Source organism: Eschrichtius robustus, chromosome 16 (genome assembly GCF_028021215.1).
Source record: "Eschrichtius robustus isolate mEscRob2 chromosome 16, mEscRob2.pri, whole genome shotgun sequence".
Classification (NCBI taxonomy): domain Eukaryota; kingdom Metazoa; phylum Chordata; class Mammalia; order Artiodactyla; family Eschrichtiidae; genus Eschrichtius; species Eschrichtius robustus.
In genome coordinates, this window is record NC_090839.1 from 91572526 (window position 1) to 91578652 (window position 6127).

Consider the following 6127-nt stretch of genomic DNA (forward strand, 5'->3'; position numbering starts at 1 on the left):
CACGGAGCGGTCCTTGCCGGGGCTGGCGTGCGGCCACCTCCTGTCTGCTGGGCTGGCCTCCGGGGTGACGCTGGGCTTGGGGTCCCTAAAGTCCGGGGCCACGTCCTCCAGAGGGTGGGGGGAAGAGTGGCCGCTGCCGCCCTCGCGGTCCCAGCCTTGGAGCACCGGGTGGCCGCAGTGAGGGCAATGCTCTCGGTGCTCCTTGAGGGCCTGGGCGCTCAGCCCGGCCTCTGCTGCCATCCTCGGGTGGGAGTGCCCAGCTTCAGGCCGGCCGGGGAGCACAGCTGGGGGACCAGATTCTTCACACTCAGGGAGCTCGGCTTCTGTGGGAAAGTGGCAGCAGCGGACGGTCAGATGTCCCCGGGCCACCCCTGCGGCCCCAGGTTGGGCCCCAGAAGCGGACCCAGCTGCAGGGGTCACGGTGCGACCACCTGGCTTCTATGAGTCTCATTTCCTGTTTATAAATCGAGGGTAACAAGCACCCCTGCCCATGCGTGGCTGGGGGAGTGTTTGTAGTGGGGTGATGGCTTCTATGAGTCTCATTTCCTGTTTATAAATCGAGGGTAACAAGCACCCCTGCCCATGCGTGGCTGGGGGAGTGTTTGTAGTGGGGTGAATGGTGTCCCCAAATCCAAGTCCACCTGGGACCTCCGAGTGTGACCTTTGGATGGAGGGTGGGCCCTGAATCCCATGATGGGTGTCCTTACAAGAAGGGTGACACAGAGCCCCACAGGGAGGAGGCCTGTGAAGGCAGAGCAGAGGTGGAGGATGCAGCCCAGGAGCCCGGGGCCCCCAGGAGCTGGAAGAGGCAGGAGGGACCCTCCCCCGGAGCCTTTGGAGGGAGCGCGGCCCTGGGACACCTGATCTCAGACTTCTGGCCCCCAGAACTGGGAGGGAATGAACGCCTGAGCTCTAAGCCGCCTGGTCTGTAGTGCTTCAGCCCAGCTGCCCCTGGACTCTAACGTGGTCCCACTAGCTGGCCTCAGTACGTGCTCACCACTGTTGTGATGGCTGCTTAAGGAGAGTCCTCCTTCCAGAAGCTTCTCTCGTGCTCGACCCTGGCCCAGCACAGCTCTGAAGGGGCCCCACGACCCTGTTGGCAGGGGAGGCCTCACTAGAGCCCAGGGTCCTGGTTAGCGCCGCACACACCAACCTCGCGAACTTGGGGGGTCAGCAGGAGGCGGAGGGATGACGGGGGGAGAAGAGAGTCTTGCTTCCCCAGCTTTTTCGATGGCGTGGCTTTCGATGACTCGTAACCATCACTGCAGATAAAACACAGAGGTCTCAGCAGAGCAGCCGCCGGGGCCCCCTGGGTCCTTCGTCACAGCCAGGGGGAGACCAGAGCTGCGGCCCACATGGCAGGTCACGCTGCTGTGGTCTGGGGCCAGGCCGGCTCATTCATCCGCCCCCTCACGCATGCAACGCATACACGCCGGTCACCTGCCATGGGCCAACCGGAACCCACAGCCAGGTCTGCACCAGTTCACAGCAGACGCGGCCCTGCCCTGACCACACTGCGTTCTGAGGGGAGGGACACTCCAAATAAGCCAGCAGACATGTGGACAATGGGGCAAGTGGGGACACTCGAAGAAGGAGAGGTGAGCAGCAGACTTCCTTAGACGGGCAGGCGGCCAGGGCAGACCTCACAGTCTTTGTTTCCAGTCCTGGCACCGACCTTGAAGTACCCTTGGAATTTCCCGAGGGACAGGAGTATCTTTGTTTTGCTAATGAGTTTCCCTAGATGTCAGGATGGGGGCTGCTCCCCATAAAGACCAACCCAGTGGCTCGTGGCTTGAGGGCAGGAACTTTCGGGTCAATCAGGTGGCCCATGATGTAATCAATCATGCTACGTAATGAAACCCCATAAAAACTCCGGACACCGAGCCTCGGTGGAGCTGCCTGCCAGTGAACGTGGGCTGCGCCATGAGGCTGATGTGCCCTGATTCCACGGGGAGAGAGGTGGACACTTTGCATGCTGAACCCCTCCAGACTTTGTCCAACGTGTACACTTTATAGTAAAACTGTAATCCTAACTACGGGGTTTCAGTGAGCTCTGTGAGTCACTCTAGTGAATTATCAAATAAGATGGGGTCATAGGAACCCCCAGAGCTGTAACCTGCTGGACAGAAGCACAGGTGGCCTGGGGACCCCACTTGCAGCTGGCATCTGACATGGCACAGAGGCGAGGATGCCCTCGTGTCTCCATGGAGAATGGAGCCCTTAACTGGTGGCATCTGACGTCAACTCTGGGGGGTTGGTGCCAGAACTGAATTGCACCCTACCAGGTGGTGTTAGACCAATTGTGGTGGAAACAGAACAGGAGGGAACATCTGAGCCGAGACCCAAAGAATGAGAGTGAAAGAGCCCTGTCAGGTGCTGGAGGAAGAGCATAGCGGTGGGAGGAGCAGGTGCAGCACAGGCAAAGGCCCTGGGGCAGGGACCCACGGTCCTACTACTGTATCGTAAAAAGAACAGGGCATTTCTAGCAGCCTCCCTTCAAGTCAGGTCATAGTGACTGTGTAAGAACAAAGCATCAGGCATCAAACCCAGGCTCCCTGCCAAGTGGCCTGGGGCTCATCACCTAGAGCAGGAAGGCAGCAGGGCAGGACTAGGTGGGAGAGGCATCTGGTCTGGATCAAAGGAGATGGGGACACTTTGTTTATAGACACACACGTGCACACACAAGCACACGTGCACAAACACGCACACACATCCATGTAAAAACACATGAACACATGCGTGCGCACATGCACACATGAAAACATGCACGCATACATGCACGTGCACACACGCACACATATGCATGTGCACACACTCGTACACACAAACACACATGTGCACACAAACACATACACATGCATGAATGCACTAAGGGAATCAGCCTTCCGTCTGCCCGGAGCCCTGGTGTTTTCATTACCCTAAAGGGCATGGATCAGGCCTGGGCACTGCGGCCACATGCCGTGTCCAGGCCTTCACCTCATCCTGGTTTGAACAGACCACCTGCTGGCACCTCGATTTCAGACGTCAAGCCTCCAGGGCTGTGAGAAAATAATCTCTGTTGTTTACATCACCTGGTCTGTGGTACTTCGTTATAGCAGCCCCAGCTAAGATAGTGCCACAAATTGGGACAATGTTAGCTATTAAATCTAGGTGATGGGTCAGTGGGTGCAGCTTACTAGTCTAAGTCTGAGCATGTTCAAAACACCAAAGGCAAAGTGAGAAGAAGAGAAAAGGGGAGAAAAGCACTGAGGTTGGGTGTAGGTGGCAGACGGTGAACAGAAACCACGTGTGAAGTGAAGCCGGTCTTTGTAGCATCAAACTCCCAAACCTCACAATTGCTCCGTGGGGCGAGCAACTCCTAGGATGTATTTATTCTCCTTAAACAACCCTGCAAGGACCGGGACATTAGCTGCACTTCACAAGACGCGCCCGGGGTCACCTGCCAGCTTCCAACTCCCCATCTGGCTCCACCTCACTCTGGGAACCTAGGTGGTGCCCTCGGCCAAGAGCAAGGAGCCCCTTACCTGTCCGGATCCAGCAGCATGGGCGGCAGCTCACACTGGGCCCCCCACGGGAGGTCCTCCCTGTTGTCCCGCTGGTCTCGGCTGGGCTCCTCCGGTGGGGGAGAGATGTGCAGAACAGAGCCGTCCTGGGGCCAGACAGAGGGCGGAGTGAGGCGGCAGGGACCACGGACTCGGGTGAGCTGTGTCGTCAAGCAGAGCCCCTGAGGGACCACCACCACTGGAAGGAATCGTCAGCTCTTCCACTACACCTCCCATCATGGACAGAAAGGAGGCTCTGTGCAAGGGCGAGAGCCCAGGGACCACTGGGCGCGGCCTTGACCTGAGCAAAATGATGCGTGAAGGAGATGCGTGTTGTCAGAGCCCCCTTGAAAGCTGGCAGGGCGTCGAAAAGTCAAACACAGAATCGCCATAGGATCCAGCAATCCCACTCCCGGGGATGTAACCGGAAGAATTGAAAGCAGGGCACAAACAGATACGTGTACACCCACGTTCACAGCAGCATTACTCACAGCAGCCAAAAGGGTGGAAGCCACCCAAGTGTCCATCGACAGATGATGGATGAACACACTGTGGTCCATCCACACAATGGAATATCACTCAGCCTTCAAAAGGGAGGAAACTCGGACACCTGCTACAACGTGGATGGACCTTGAGGACATGGTGCTCAGTGAGATAAGCCAGACACAAAAAGACAGATACTGTGATTCCACTCCTATGGGGTCCCTGGAGGAGCCGGGGTCACAGAGACAGAAAGTAGGGGGTGGGGCGAGGGGCTGGGGAGGGGGAGGGGCATCCGTGTGGAACGGGGACAGAGTCGCAGTTGGTACAACTGCCTTTCTGAATTCTGTGAGTCCTTCTAGCGAACTGAGCCTGAGGGTGGTCTTGGGGACCCCTACGCTTACCATAGGAAAGGATTGTTTTAAAATAGACACGCGTGTGGGAAGAACAGGAGAGCACATCACACAGCAAGAACATTCTGCAAGCAGGACACCAGACGTGTCAGTGGTGACTACACCAGCCCACCCGGGAAAGGCAGCCACACGGCGGCAGCGGCTGGGAACTATCCAGATCCACTCGGCTCCGCGTCCAAAGTTCCAGACACTGTCGGCACCTGGTCCTGGGTAACTGGGGGTGGCGGTGGCTTTAGATGCTGTCGGATCCGTGGACCCCTCCCTCACGCCACACTTCTAGGCAGCTGCCCTCACCCACTCTGGCCAAAGCCTGGGAGTTTCTCCTTTGTTCTCCCGAGAGGGTGGACGGGGGACACCAGGCCTGGTTGAGGGCACGGGGAGGGCTTTGATAGCAGCATTTGTCTAAATAATGAATGCAGAGCCCCGCACCCCCAGCCTTCTTCCCTAGTGAGTGCCCAGAATCATCCTCACGCAGGAGCCTGGAGGCACCCCCTGGGGAATCAACAAGCCCAAGGAAAGCCCTAAGAATCCTTCTCAGGTTCCCAGGAAGACACCTCTCCTGGATCGCGGAGTAACAAGGTCCACCCCGCACTCAGGCTTCCTTCCCATCGGCTTTCGTCCACCACGAGGGATCCTTACGGCAGCCAAGCGCACAGACCTGCCGTGAGAGCAGCACACGGTGCATTCCCACTGCCCCACCAGGGATGCCTCACCAGAAACCTGCCTGGACCCCGGCCCGTGGCACGGCCCCGTCCATCCCCAATTACCTCTGGCTCCAGGCAGCCTGATTCATGGGGTTTCCAAGTTTCCTCTCCCCTTTACAAGGGCCGGTGTCCCTCCTGACCCCAGGGCTAGCGCACAGGCGGGGCAGGAGGGGACGGCGCCGAGCACGAGCCTGAGCCTGAGGCGGACTCACGGGCAGGGCGCTGGACATCACGGAGTGCAGCCGCAGCAGGCGGTTCAGCGTGTCTGCACCCAGCTCCCGGGAGTGTAGGCCGTACCGCTGCTCCAGGGCTTCCGGCACCGCGCGAGGCCGCCGTCTGCGGGAGTCCGGGAAGCAGAGACGGGGCGAAACATCTGCCACTTGTTAAAAAGACAATATCTTTTTTGGAAGCTCAAAGGCAAATGCTCCAACCTGATAAAAGATTTTTCTAGAAGGTGGGGTTCCTGTAGATCGTCTTCTTTATGTTTCTATTGTTAAAGTTTTCTGTTATGTTCAGGTATTGCCTTCTAATCATAAAAAAATATTATTAACAATTCTAAAGGATAAATAAAATTTAATTTAAAAGTTAAAGAATGGGAGTTCCCTGGTCTAGTGGTTTGGATTCGGCGCTTTCGCCCGAATTCAATCCCTGGTTGGGGAATCTGCAAGCCGCGGGGTGAGGTCAAAAAAAAAGAGTTAAAGAACCACTCCTAGGTGTATACCCAAAAGAATTGAAAACAGGTGTTCAAACATGTACAAACTTGTACACGAATGGTCACAGCAGCACTGTTCACAATAGCCAGAGGGTGGAAACAACCCAAGTGTCCATCCACTGATGACAGAGAAACAAAATGCGATATATCAATGGAATATTATTCAGCCACTAAAAGGAGAGAAGCACTAACACCTGCTTAGATGTGAATGAACCTCAAAAACGTTATGCTAAGCCAAAGAAGCCAGACACTGAAGGCCACATATTCTAGGATTCC